This window comes from Cyprinus carpio, chromosome A14 (genome assembly GCF_018340385.1).
Source record: "Cyprinus carpio isolate SPL01 chromosome A14, ASM1834038v1, whole genome shotgun sequence".
Taxonomy (NCBI): domain Eukaryota; kingdom Metazoa; phylum Chordata; class Actinopteri; order Cypriniformes; family Cyprinidae; genus Cyprinus; species Cyprinus carpio.
Window position 1 is genome coordinate 28,745,801 of NC_056585.1, and position 14,618 is coordinate 28,760,418.

A 14,618-nucleotide genomic window follows, 5' to 3' on the forward strand; every position below is an offset into this window, starting at 1 on the left:
GACAAGCGGGGATCGCTCCTCCGCGTTTTGTAGTTACTCCAAGCGGGAGGCTTACCAGAAGAGAGCAACGGTTTCCTGTAAAATACGACTTGAAATCGAGCAACTACGCATACGCAAGCCGCCGCATTCAAGAGCTCAAGTGCGTGTGCCGTTTCGGATCGCGAATACGGGTGTTCAGATGACACACAAGCGCTTCAGCCAGTGTGTGAGTCACAGGAGCCGGGGCCGCCACTCTCAGCAGAGATAGAGAACTAAAATCATTCTAATACAAACATCAAATCATGCTCAGACATCTTTTCTCTGCTGCATGAGCGAGACTAAAGACGTGTTGGAGACGCGATTGTGGAACCAAGATGCAGTGATGTGCCTTTTTGTCTCCAAGATTCAACACATAATGAATTATAAAACAAAATCACAGAAATTATAAAGATGGTGGCAAGCAACACAAACTAAGCATGAAATTAAGAAGTTGAACAGCGTCTTAAATACGTCAAAAAAATGTTTTTGGAGGAGTGGTAGGTTTTGTGCAAGTTCGATCAACCTACTGTTTTATAACAAAAAAAAAAAACGTCGTTAAAAGCCTTCAGCCAGTACGGCCAACGTGAGCTCACTCACTCACGAGTGCCGGATGGACAGCTCAAGGATCGGGAGTGTTTACACGGACCAGACCTGAGACACACCCGACTCTGCCTGCTCTCTCTGCCTAAGCATGAAGCCTCGCATTACTTCATCTGTCTCTCACTAGTGTCTCGTTGTGACAACTGTCCAGGGGATATTTTTCGGCCAGCTGCCAAGCGTCCACGGTTATAATGTGTGCGAAGTGTTCAGAAGAGACGAAGAGGGTTGTGACAGCTTTGGGGATGTTTTCCCTAAGGGCAGACTCAAGCAGTCGCAGAGCATGATGGGATTATGATTTGCACCCACATAAATAGCTCCTAAAACCTTCCTGCTGGAGAGTCTGGCCTCCTCCACCAACAACAATATATAACACCTGACCAGAGTAGAGAAGAGAGAGAGAGGAGGAGAGGAGAGAGAGAAGAGAGAGAGAGAGAAGTCACCCGAGATAGGGTAGAGAGAGCGAAGCAACCAGAGAGGAGAGAGTAAAGAAAAAACAGAGAAAGACAGAAGGAAGAGAAAGAAAGAAAAAAAGAAACCGAGAGACAGATAGATAGAGAGATAGAGAGAGAGACGAGAGTTTAGTTAGAGCAAGAAGACAGAGACAGAGACAAGCGAGCAGAGAGCCAGAAATTCCAAGGGAAGGAACTTGAAGATTTTGTGAGAACACTCAGTGGGCTAGATATACACTTCATCCTGTGAATCAAGGCCTGTGTTGTTGTGTGTGTTGTGTGGGTGTGTTTCTTTCTGATCTATCCTTGTGATTCCCCGCACTGCAAGTGGTGAGTCAAAAGCATATTTCCAGCCGTGTTTCCATCCATAGTTTGCCAAAAAAATTGGAATGTGCCTAATAACGATGCGAGTAAGCTACCGTTCCATCCACAATTCAAAGAGAATACAATCATCTCTTCCTGATAAACCTGCAATAATTTTCTAAGAAAAGTAGAGAATCCGCTTAATATACTAATTTTCATATATAATCCATGGAGGTATTATATTTGCATTACCCGTTTTCGCACAGTTCTAAAACCACCACGCGTACAAACTTTTTTGAATTTTTTTAATTTGGCCTTTACTTCAATATGTGCATAAAAAGGAGATGGAAAACATATCCCCTCTTGCCTGAAGTTCAGTTTTCTAGTTAATCACTGTGTTCGATACACACACATACACATACATTAATAACTGAGCACCAATAATAATTGATAATTACCATTTTAAAACAGCTGTTTAATCTCTATTAATCTCTGTTAAACTATAATTTATTTCTGTGATGTGCAGCTGTATTTTCAGCATCATTACTCCAGTCTTCAGTGTCACATGATCTTCAGAAATCATTCTAATATGATGATTTGCTGCTCGAGAAACATTTCTGATTATTATCAATGTTGAAAACAGTTCTTCATATCAAGTATCGAAACTCAAATTAAGAATAATTAATTTCACTGGTATTTCATCTTAAATTAGATGTTGGTATTGTGTCAACCTTACTTCAAACTCATTTAAACCAGCAGCAGTGTGGCACATGTTTCCCACAGATTAGCCTTTGACCCCGGGGCCCTGTCACCATGGGAACGGCACAGAGGTCACCGAGATCTGACCCTCACACCCAAACACTGCTCTGCGCCGTCAAACCTGTTAATGAATAAGCGTGAATCTGACATCTGCCCGTCTCCAGTGGCGTCTCAGTCAGACTCTGAATAGCGTGATGAAGATCATAAGGTCTCTTATGCCTTATAAGAGCTCAACACAACTCAAAAACACTCACAATAAGCTTCATGTCTGTAAACATCTCTGTATGAAGTTAAAACAACTGTTTTCTATGTGAAAATCTGTTAAACTGTCATTTATGTATTTTTTCAGCATCATTACAGTCTTCCAGTGTCACATGTGCTGAACAATATTTTTGTGGAAACTGTGATACTTTTTTTAAGGATTCACAGAAAGTTCAAAAAGATCGGCATTTATTTGAAATATAAAATCTTTTTTTACATTATAATGTTTTTGTTTCACTGTTGATCAATTTAATGCATCCTTGATGAATAAAACTACATTTCTGGTAAAACAGAATCGCCGAGTGAATCCTTGATTTTGTCTCTTACGATCTGATTGAATCGTCGCTGTATTTGCCATGATGCTATTAGGCTAATATAAACATTCACCACCAGCTGACCTTATATTAGCAGACAATGCAATAATGTGCACAATAAGAGCAGAACATGTTATCCAGAAAGCAAACAAAGAGTGAATGCCTGATGTCATGTTGACTTTAGAGCAGATGTTTATAATCTGTGGTTTAATGCATCTGATTTTAATGCTGGACATGAACCACTTCGGGATTTTGGTTGAACTTCTTGTCAGTAAACTAAAGTCAGTGTATACTGGTCATGGATGTTTACTGTGAGCCACCTCACACACACACACACACACACACCAAGTGTATTTTTACAGTCTGACCTGGATTCTGAAAGCCTGCAGCCTGTTTCTGTACACACACAATTCTCCACACACACACACACACACACACACACACACACACACACACACACACACACACACACACACACACACACACTCCTGTTCACAAACATCTAAAAAAACTCTCACATAATTTCTTCTCAGTGCAGCTGTGATGTCATCAGAAACACAACACAAACAAAAACTAAATGACTGCACAACTGAACATCGGAACATTAATATCAGCCTTGTGGTTTGCAATGTGTGTGTAAAATAGTGAACACGTGGTGGCAGATGAAATGGAGAGAAGTGAAGCACAGGCTTATATTTTTCAGTGATTTATAAAAACATACTGCAACTTTTGAAATCAAATCCGCAGTGATGTGAAAAGAGCATTTTCACCTGAAGCTAAACTGCAAAAGCGTCTAAGTCCAAAAAATACATTTACACATCAATATACTGCAGTTCAAATGAGCTCAAAGACCATTACACACTTGCTCATCAATGGATGCTCTGCAGTGAATGGGTGCCGTCAGAATGAGAGTCCAAACAGCTGATAAACACACTCCAGTCCATCAGTGAACATCTGGGAGAAGACAAAGCTGCGTGTCCTGCATGTCTGCAGAAAGTGTTATTATGGATTATAGACTCGTATTTGAAGTTAAAAACATCTTAATGCTGGATTGTTGTTTCATCTTTTGTTTTCTCCAGATGTTCACTGATGGACTGGAGTGCTGTGGATGATTGTGATGTTTTTATCAGCTGTTTGGACTCTCATTCTGACGGCACCCGTTCCTGCAGTGAGAGCTCTCTGTGATGCAATGCTACATTTCTCCAAATCTGATGAAGAAACAAAATCATCCTAATCTTGGATTGGCTTGATGGTGAGCATATTTACAATTTTTGGGTGACCTATCCGCTTTAAATGACATATTTCAGTGGGTGCAAGTAAATCACAGGGAAAAAGGAATGAGTCTTGTGATCGTTGCGATCTGGTTAGAAAAAATAAAAATTAAAAAACCTTCCCACTTTAATAACTTCATATTCTGGAACGCTTTATGACAAAGCCCAAACAACAAGCCAAAAGATGCTTTATAATACAGTGCCTGAATGCTATAACTAAATCAAGAATGTTCTGGTGCACAGAAATATTGATAAAGTGTTTTTTGGAAAAAAACTAACATAAATGCAAGTTTAAATTAGTAGAAATATATTATGAAAAACTAAAACTTGTCTTTGAGATTTATTCTCAAATAAAAACAATAAAAGAATAGAGATGCACAAAAAAAAAAAACAAGAAAAGAAACACCGTCCATAGTTAGGAACATCACACAACAGCTTTAACAAACTCTGTCAAGGAGTGTATTTTCCTTTCAGACTGAATCCGTGTATGGCCAAATCAAACCAGTCGAGCCGTCGTTTTATCTGTCCTCTACATAAAACATGCCAACACCTCACTGTCTCTCTGCTCATTAGAAATATTCACACATCGTCTGCTGATTTCCTGCTGCGGGGCTTAGAAAACTCATCCAGCCTGATCTTCTCATGACTCACACACACACAACAACGTCTTTACTTTCTAGCACTGGGAGATTGTGTATGTTTTTTCAACTGAACACACACTCGCAATATTGTATTAGTCAAAAAAAAAGGAAACGCAGTTATGTAACATTATTCATTTTATGCAAAAATAACACAATAACAGACTCCCTGATGCCCACTCCCAGACCACAACTCAAAATCATCAAGGTCTGTTAATTCCAGTTCAGATGCTGATGTGATCGGACTAATTGATGTAAACACATGCGGTAATCTGATTTTATTAACACTCAGACTCCAGGTGAGGTTGATGTAGAGATCTTCACCTGGGAAGAGTTTGGTGAACTTTTTGTCTATCTTGTTCGTGCCGGCGTGCCGAGCAGGCGAGCAAAGCCAGAGGCCCGGGGAAAGAGGCTTCGTGATGTGGCGGCGCACTCGCAGCTGCCGGCGATTGTTTGCTGTGACCTTCTGAATACTCTGTCTCCGATTGCAAACAGCACCTCGGCCACAGTGAGCATCCTACCAAGCCACAAACAGAGGCCATGAGGCCAGAGCTGTCAGCGCTCCAGCTAGGTGTCAGCCCAACAACCCCACTGAGAGGACAACCTGACACTATACACACACATGCTCTGTCACATTTGTGCAGATATTCTCTTTGTTACATATAACATAAAAAAAAAAAATAATATTAATAGCTGTCAGGACTTAGTAAGTTATTTCTCGATAGTTATTCAGGAAATCAGTTGTATTTTTGTTTTCCAAAAACTATTCTATATTATGTCCCCAAAATGTTATATATGTTCTGTTTTAATTTTTCTTATTGCGTTCATTGAAATTGTTTAATATATTTTGTTATAATATATTTTGGGCAACACAAAGTTGTGCGTCACACTCCGGAAACTTCACGTGTGTTAAATTCAATTAATGGAAGAAAAATTGTGTTAGTCCTTAAAATAAATATACTATGTATTATTACATTTCTAAATAATAATTAATATAACAACACAGCAACAATAAAAACTCAAATTATTCCGTTATTGTTATATACTTCAAGACAGTGAATTCTGACTGTGCAACAGTAATAGACTATATTTCTGTCACCAATTTCTTAAAGTTAAACCTTGTGTTATAAGTTCCCATAAGTGCAAATGTATTTTGACCAGTTGTAGTGAAGACCGCTTCTGTTTCTATGTGTAAATAATGATCGTTTTCCCTCAAATGGCATTAAAGCTGCTCTGGATGTGAAGTTCATGTCCTCCTCATGCATCCATGATGTGCTTCAGTATGTGTAGTTTACACATTAAAACAGCAGTGCTTATGAACTTTCATATTCAGACACTATGGATTTATATTGGGAGTTTCAAAAGTGTACAGCCCCTACGTTTGATTTATTCCAAAAACTGGCCCAATTCGAGAGATATTCTGTGTTTTAAATTCAATTTTTCATGACTTTCGCTCTCATCGAAGCTCTCGTAGCCCGTAGAGCTCCATGTGTTTTGTTCCACGATCATTTCCTGTTTGGTTTCCTGTCATTATAATCACACACAGTTAAATGGACTCGATCATCGCCTGCTGGAGACGCATCATCCTGAGCACTAGCAGAAGACTGACACGAGGTTTTGTTTGTTTGTTAAATCTGATCATGTTGTACAGTAATCATGATCGGTTCATGTGCACACATGTGTCTGATCTCATCTGTCTCTACACAACCCAGCAGAGATGAAGACAGTCATATACTGCTCTATTATTACTAGATACGATATATGGTGTCCGATCACCCAACAGATGTCTCAGTCGGGCACACTCACACAACACGCTAACAGCATGCGATCGCCTCAAGAGACAGAGTGTGTTTGTTGCATGTGTGTGGACGTGACGCCACGTAGCCTGCAATCTCCCAGCATGCACTGGGGCATAGAAACAGCAGGAAGGTTTCCAGGTAGCAGTCAATCAGAACCACAGAGACATGAATCATAAATCTGCCTGCAGCAGTGGCACACATCACTGACTTAGTAGTGGAAGCATGTCACTCCACATCGTTATAGACTGAGACAAAACCTTACAGGTTTTCAGAGTCCATAATATCACCACTTTACAAACTAATAACCCACATACATACAGCATACAACATAAAGCATATACACTATAGCCATCTTAAGCACTGACATCTAGCAGTGCGTAGAGAGAGAGATAGAGGACGAGAGATAGGGAGAGAGAGAGAGAGTTGAGAGTGACTGCCTGAATCATCTCTCTGAGATCGACTGAGAACGGGAACTGAGCTCCACCCGTTCATCCTCATTAGTTTTACACCACTGAACCACCCCAATAAACCCCGTCTGTCCTGAACCAAATTAACAGATCCTTCTTTGAACAGCGTTTAGTGCACCTGACAAAATTGTCACGTACAACACCGCAGTTGTTTCTGAAATCTGTTCCTTGACATGTTACGATGTTTGAAGATGTCCTGCAATGACTGATCAGCACTGAAAGCACTTAACCTGCCTGCTGAACCGCAGTAAAAACACAGACCGAGATCAATGGGCTTCGGTTTACCATCACACTGTGCATTTCCTTACCACCACAACACCACATTCCTCACTCTGCATCTGTCTGGACAGATCATACTGAAAACCGGCCTTCAAACTAAACCCTGTGAAGTCAACACAACACCGAACACAAACTGAACTTGAAACATCCTCTTCATTCATCAAGGTATGCGTTAAATTGATCAGAACAAGTCACAGTAAACATTTTATAACAGTTGTATGCTTGTTTTTTTTTTAAACTTTCTATTTATCTGTGAATCTGAAAAATATAATGCAATCACAAGTTTCCACAGAAATATTGCATGCAGCACACGTGGGTTCAACATTAATAATATCAGAAATGTTTTTTCTTGAGTCAGCAAATGATCATGAGGGTTAGAATGATTTCCTGCAGATCATGTGGACACTGAAGAACTGGTCTGTAATGATGCTTTGTGAAAATACAGCTGCAGCAATGCACAGAAATAAATGACACTTTCTACAGATGATCATCACAGAAAACATATATCTTTAATTTTAGTAATAATAATTTCACAATATTATAAGTTCTGACTGTATATTTGATCAAATTAAACGCAGCCTTGCTGAGACAGAAAGAGACTTCTTTCAAAAACATAACTGACCCCAGAACTGTTAGCAACAGTTGATGAGAGAACTGCATTAATTGAGTAAATTGACTCAGAATTCGGAATTGATCTCCACCTTATCTAACCACAAACACACATGCTCTTACAATTCATTCTACATGATCTTCAAGCAACAACGGTAGAGTTGCACAAGAGTTCATGTGTTTGCTCTCGGTGAGACCTTCACCTCGAGGTCACCGCATTCGCACAACAACACCACACATCACACGTGATTTCTGCGATGCAGAGAGGATCACAGTGAAGTGAATTTCACATACTGCACTACACTGTGAAGCACGTGTGATGCCTCGTAATGGTTTTTCAGCATCTTGCTTCTCTCTTTGATCTTTTGAACTGCCTGAGTTTCATAGTAGTTTGTCACCTTTTTTCTTTTGAGAAAAAAATAATCAAATACACACAGAAACTCAAGTCCTCACGACAACTGCCTAAAATTATTTATAATTAACATCTTGGTTTACACTTTAGTAATTATGACAGAACAATATATTACCTATTAATGAATGTAAAATATATTATAATTATATGGACGTCAAAACCAGCACGAAGTGAATCAGTGTATAAATATTTTGTAACTAATAGACACCAACATACTTTCACCATGGATGATTAATCGACAGTTTACGACACAAGTTTTCTGAAATGTTATGGTTATTAATGCATGCAACTGAGACATTATCTAATTAAATATGCTCACTATTTTTGCATACTTTCCATACAGAAAAGATTTCAACGCGTTTGGATAAAACCGGTGTCAAAGTTCTCGTGGTTTGTGACACCTCAGACAAAAGGATTTCACACGAGTGCGGAGACTCTGGGTTTCTCCTTTTATCTCTCCAGGAATCAGCAAATGCGGGTCAACAGACTGAAAAAACAAAAGTGATTCCAGTAGGAATTAATTTGATAAATGTATCCATAAGCCGACGACTTAATGTTTTTTCACAAGGCCTTTTTTAATGAGTTAAATAAACATTTTAGTACAAAATGCATTTCAAAAGGCATGGAAATCATGACAAACTTAAAATTTTAAACCAACAATTGTTCATTATCAAGTTTCACAAAAATGTGAATTGTTAGGACCCTATTAAATCTGAAGTATTTTTTTCTAAAATCTCATTTTTTTTTATTCCATGTTTTTCTATCATTTTTTATGTGTTATTATTATATTTATTTTTATTAATAGCGCTCTTTCTTTTTTGGAGTAACCAGAGGTTCGTTGTCTTGATCAAGACACTGATGATGATACAGAAGTTCATTAATTAAGGCTTGTAAATGCACTGAGCTTTCAACCCCTCCTTTTTTTCCCTCTCACCTTCATCTGAAAGTCTCGTAAGTGAAAGATCTACTGCTCCTGAATTCATCAAAAACGAATGCTGCTTCACCTTCTGTCGTGAACTGGTCCTCTCGCCTGGGTTTGACATCTAGTTTAGGTGTCCTTCTTATTTAACGCTGAAATGTTTTGCACCTCCTCCGCGCTGCAGGAGCTCGGGACCCGCCGCTCTCTCACGTTCTCCTCGTATTCCGGCACGAGTTTCCCGACCCGTAGTATCTGAGATATGAGCCCTTGGACGAAGCCGGCTCACTAGCACATTGTGTCCGAGTCCTCGGCCCCTGCAGATGAAGCCGCAGGCTGTGCTGGTGTGCAGGCTGCGATGTGCTGTGACACCGTTAACCCGAGACTGGGCCCACATTAACTCCGTACACGATGCGCAGGTCATTCCCACTTCCGTGACCTGCCGACCAGCATGAACTCCCACCGAGCGGTTTACTTTCCCGTCCCCGCCCCGCCGACATGGGTTGAGTCGATGCTTCTGCGGTTCCCGTGTCACTCACCGCTGTGATTGTTGCTGTAGTTTTTCTCCTGATGGCGAGTGCTGGATCTTGTGGAAGATCCTCACACTCAGCATTTGCAGTAGAAGGCTGTATGCCCTGCAGCAGGCTGGTTTTGGGCCATGATCTGTGTCCTGGGCGGGTCAAGATGGGGCGCGTTCAGATGTTACTGGGCATGCTCAATGAAACCCCTGAGAAGGCATTCAGTGACACCCGTATCATCACATGATTGATTTTGAGTGACCCTTCCTTCCTTTGTATGAACACAGCGGCCAGTGGACTGCGAACTGGTACCCATACTCGAATTGGTAATTCCTGTTGAGTCAACGGGTTTAATTCTCAGTTCCCCTCAACTGCAGTGTCTCCATCAATCCATTCCGTGTCCTGAGATCGCAACGTGCTATTGTCATATGCAGGCTCTGAGGAGACTGATGAAACACCCTGAAACAACACCACAGTCACCATTAAGCCGGGCAATGTAATCTGACAATTCACTCTGGTTTATAAGTGAAGATGTTATAGTGAACAATCAGCTCAAACTTCTGGTGCTAGCAAACACAGTGGTCAAGGGTTTGATTCCCAGGGAATGCATGAACTGGTCGCAAATATACACTAAGATGTAATGCATGTTGCTTTGGGATACAGGCAAATTGTGTAAATTAATAAATGCTTAAATGTAAGCATTAATGAAAAAACCATGTTTGTCTTCCTAATCATTTCAATCAAAATTTAACTTTAATATCCATCTCTTAACTTTGATGAATGGCTCCAAAAAAATGTGAAAATTGTGTGCAAATGATACTTTGATGCAACAGTCGCCAAAAACTTTTTGTGCAAAGCACTGTTCAGTGTGATTCATGAATTTGATACAAGACGACATTTTATCAACAATCAATAATAATTCTTTGTAGTTCAAACCAATTGGCCATCCAGTGATGCGGTGCTATGGTTCATAGTTGTTGGATGTTCCCAGGGGAGGTAATTAACTGATCAAATATCAACTGTAGATCCAAATAGATAAGTGGTTTGGATGAAATGCATTTCCAAGTGAAATACAACAAATGCAAATGAACAATTCAATTGAAGTCTTTCATAATAACTTCACCTTTATGGTCTCTGAAATTTCACGCATCTCATTCTAACCACCCACCTTCAGTATAAAGAACTTTTTTCATCAACTATAATTTTTCCTTTCCTCCTCACGGTAATCCCAATGCAAATGTATCCAGCAAAACAGACTGTAAAATCAAAGAGTCGTGTTGACTTTATACCTGTGCACAAAAGACCCATTTTAAGGGTCATCACTGGTTGCTTATCGGATGAGTTCTTACTACCGTCGACAGCATCTTTGGCCTGACATACAGCAATCATTGTGGCCCATACATTATTCAAAGATCAAACCGACCCGCCTCCCTACATATGCATAATGCTGAGCCAAGACTGTGAGGCCATAAACCACAAAACACATCAATATTTGAACGGCTGCGTGAGTCAGCAAACCTTTCAGGTGAATCTTAAGGCGGTGAATACCCAGGGCAACTTTTGAGCCAATGTCGCCAAGGGTGATGCTACGGCTACTTGTGCCCTTTTTCCTCCCCCAATCCGGGGTGCCCCCCTTGAGAAATTGCAATGAGCAACACATTTCCTATCTAACCGTATCAATACTCAAATGGAAAGTGCCCCAGAAGCAATCGCCCGCGAACACTGCTCAAAAAGTTGCGTTCGTGCGTTAGCTATCATCCTTTTTGGGGAAGAATTGGAATATGAGCTACATTTGATGTCCCTGGTATGTTGTGGATTTAGCAATGAGTTTTACCGACATTTATCTGCCCATTTCCAAACTTATTGGTGTATTCAATATAGTGGTGATATGATAAAAGACATTGGCAACTGATAAAGAACAAACAACACCCCAAAAATGAATTGTTGACTAACGGATCTACAAATCATTGCCCCCCAAAATAATTTATTAGAAAATGATACTCTAATAAACCAAACATATATGGCGGTTACTCAATGGATTTTTATGATGCCCCAACACATGTTTGTTGTGATATTTATCAGAACTGCTATCAACAAAAATGTTTATGATTCAAAATATCCCAAATGCTGGTAATTGACACCAAAAGCTAAATGATAAACAACGGAAGTCGGCTAATGTAACATATGTTAATTCATGGGGCTGTCGACAATACACTAAATAAAACCAACCAAAGTCCTGGTCACATCACATTACTACTGTAAATTACGAAATTGAATATGTGATTTCTCTAAAAACAGTGTTGTGACAAGCCAAGTTTTATAATCTGTCAAATATTTTCTGTACTTTCTTTCTAATACTAAACAGTTAGCGGACGTTTTGACTGTGGTAAAGAATAACCTACTGCCAGTCGCTCATTGTTTTTAAATCGGAACACTTTGTTGGAGCCTCCGTGTTCAATTAGTCAGCGAGGGCCGCGTGGAATCGCAGCGCTGCGATTCCTTAAACCACCCGATCGAACCAACAACAAGCCCAAACAACGCACTCCGAAACGCTGAACACAAACAACCTAAGGGGGTTCCCTACACCCCAAAACCCGAGACTCCGCCCGACCCGGTTGACAAAGAATCTGAGCATGCAACACACACAGTTACACACACGAACAAACACCACATATCACAGCCGGTGCTCCCGGGTTCCGTTGCATTTGCAGACATCGTTGTCTTCAAATTTAAAAAACATTTATTGAACTCGTGCACGAGTTTCTTTAAAAACGGTTTATTTCTGATTGAAACAAGCCCGTTCACTTTGAGACGAGAGCGGTAGCGAGCGCGACGCGACGCGTCAACAAAACACCACAGACGGCTCCAGCTGGGCGCGCCGCGCAAGACGTCTGCGTTGATCATAATTGGAAGCGTTTCTAAGTTTGTCGCGTCGTCGTCGCGTCACTCTCGTTTAAGCGTAGTACGGCAGGCCGGACTCTGAGAGGAACTATAGCAGAGAACGCGGGTAAATATCTAATAAACACACCTCACCTCCAGCGCGCCGTCCGTCCTCAAATCATATATGCCACAATCCTCACACCACAGAGAACGAAACCTCTGCTCGTGAACGGTTTCTGTCCGTATTTCATTATTTCATTTTTTGCGAGTGGTCCCGATCCCTGAAATCTCCCGTGACAACATTTTCCTCCACTCACTCGTGTTTGTCTGTGTTGTCGGTTTTGTTCCTTGGAGCTCATACCGCAGACCGGACGCGTCAGCCGAAGCCGGGACTTTTCCGCCCAATAGAAGCGTGGACGCCAGTCGCTAGAGGGGGATGACGGGGAGATGAGATTCCTTGTCATCCACACGCGAACGCTGACGTTTTAGTTGCGTTAACCGAATCAAACAATACCGACCACTAAATAATTATTGTCTAGAAATGCAAGGAAAGAAAAAAACAAACAACGGGTATAAGTACATCATAACCTACATAAAATCTTGTATTTTAAATAAAATAAAATAAAAATACACAATAAATTAATTTGCGCTACCCAACACCAGAAAAGAGGTAACGTACGCTTAAACAGCACTATTGCCATTGAAACTAGAACATAGCGGATCTCAAATGGTGATGTTTCTGCATTTATATGAAACTCTAAACGCCTGGAAACCCAGTCTCAGGCCAAACCAAATGAAGACAGAATTGGAGATAATTGCTGAGCTGTAATTTTTTTCTCCTTCCTTTTGTTGGGGGCATGATAATTTTTACTGTTCTTTGGGGCGCCAGAGGGCCCCGGCACCTCAGCGCAGTCTGTCCTTGCACACACAGCTTCGAAGGTTGTTTCTTGTTCTGCTTTAACATCTAACAAGGCAGCAAAAGGATCATTAGTAGTCCAACCAATATTCAAGGCCAAAAACACAGACCAACGCACCTTGTCGGGTGTTTGTTTTTTTTGTTGTTGGTTGTTGTTTTGTTGTGTTGTTTTGTTTGTTTTGTTTTTTATTGTTTGTTTTGTTTTTTTTTTTGTTTGTTTTTTAAAGCCGTCGTCTTCCTGCTCATCCTTGGCTGCATTTATTTGCTCAGAAATAACAGAGAAAAAAACAGTAATGATTGTGTAATATGTATCTGCAATTTAAAAATAATGGTTTTATATTTTGACTATACTTTAACAAATTTAATTTATTCTTCTGTGATCAAACCCTGAAATTTTCCGCATCATACTCCAGTTCATCAATAAATCAAAATATTCTGGTGTATTATCAATGTTGGAAACAGTTTTTTGATGCCTAATCTTTGTACTTATTTTTTATTTTTTTTTGGAAACTGATACGGTTTTTTTTCCAGAATTATTTGAGGAATTAAAGTTAAAAAAACGCCCTTTATGCAAACGAGAAAATCTTTTTGGGGTCAGATTTTTTCCCCTTTCTTATCTTTTTCTTTCTTCGTTAGTCTTTCTTTTTTTTCTCTTGAAAGGAAACTATTCAGCAAAAGGATTTGCTTAAGCTGATAAAAAAGTGACTGCTAAACGACGTATATTGTTGAAAAGATTGTCTATTTTAAATAATTGCTGTGTCTTTATTAAACTTTTATTACATTTCAGAATACATAGCACGGTTTCCAAAATAAATAAATAAAAGAAATAAAATAAAATAATGCAATAATAGCAAGAACAACTGTTTCCATCACTGATAAGAACTCAGCATATGATCAATGAGCAAATTATTTCTGATGGATCATCGTGTGACACTGAAAGACCTGGAGTAATGATTGCTGTCATAAGTCAGCTGCACACCAAAAGTCAAGAAATAGCTACAGTTTACAGAGGGATTAAAATAGGATACCCTATTATTTATGTACATGGTCATTACTATTTTCTACAACATTACTGTTTGTTTTTTGTTTCTCTGATCAAATTCTCTGATCAAATAAATTGCAGTCCATGCATTTTCAACGAAAATGAGCCAGCTAAGAAGGAAATGTTCTCCAACTACCATACTTTATATGTTATAATAATTCTTGTAG

The 14,618-nt window shown here is 39.8% G+C and overlaps 1 pseudogene; it reads right to left on the reverse strand.

The window, feature by feature from the left end:
- The window catches only part of LOC122147552, a 60,205-nt pseudogene extending 49,203 nt beyond the window's left edge, over window positions 1–11,002 (reverse strand).
- Between the last annotated feature and the right edge of the window lie 3,616 nt (window positions 11,003–14,618).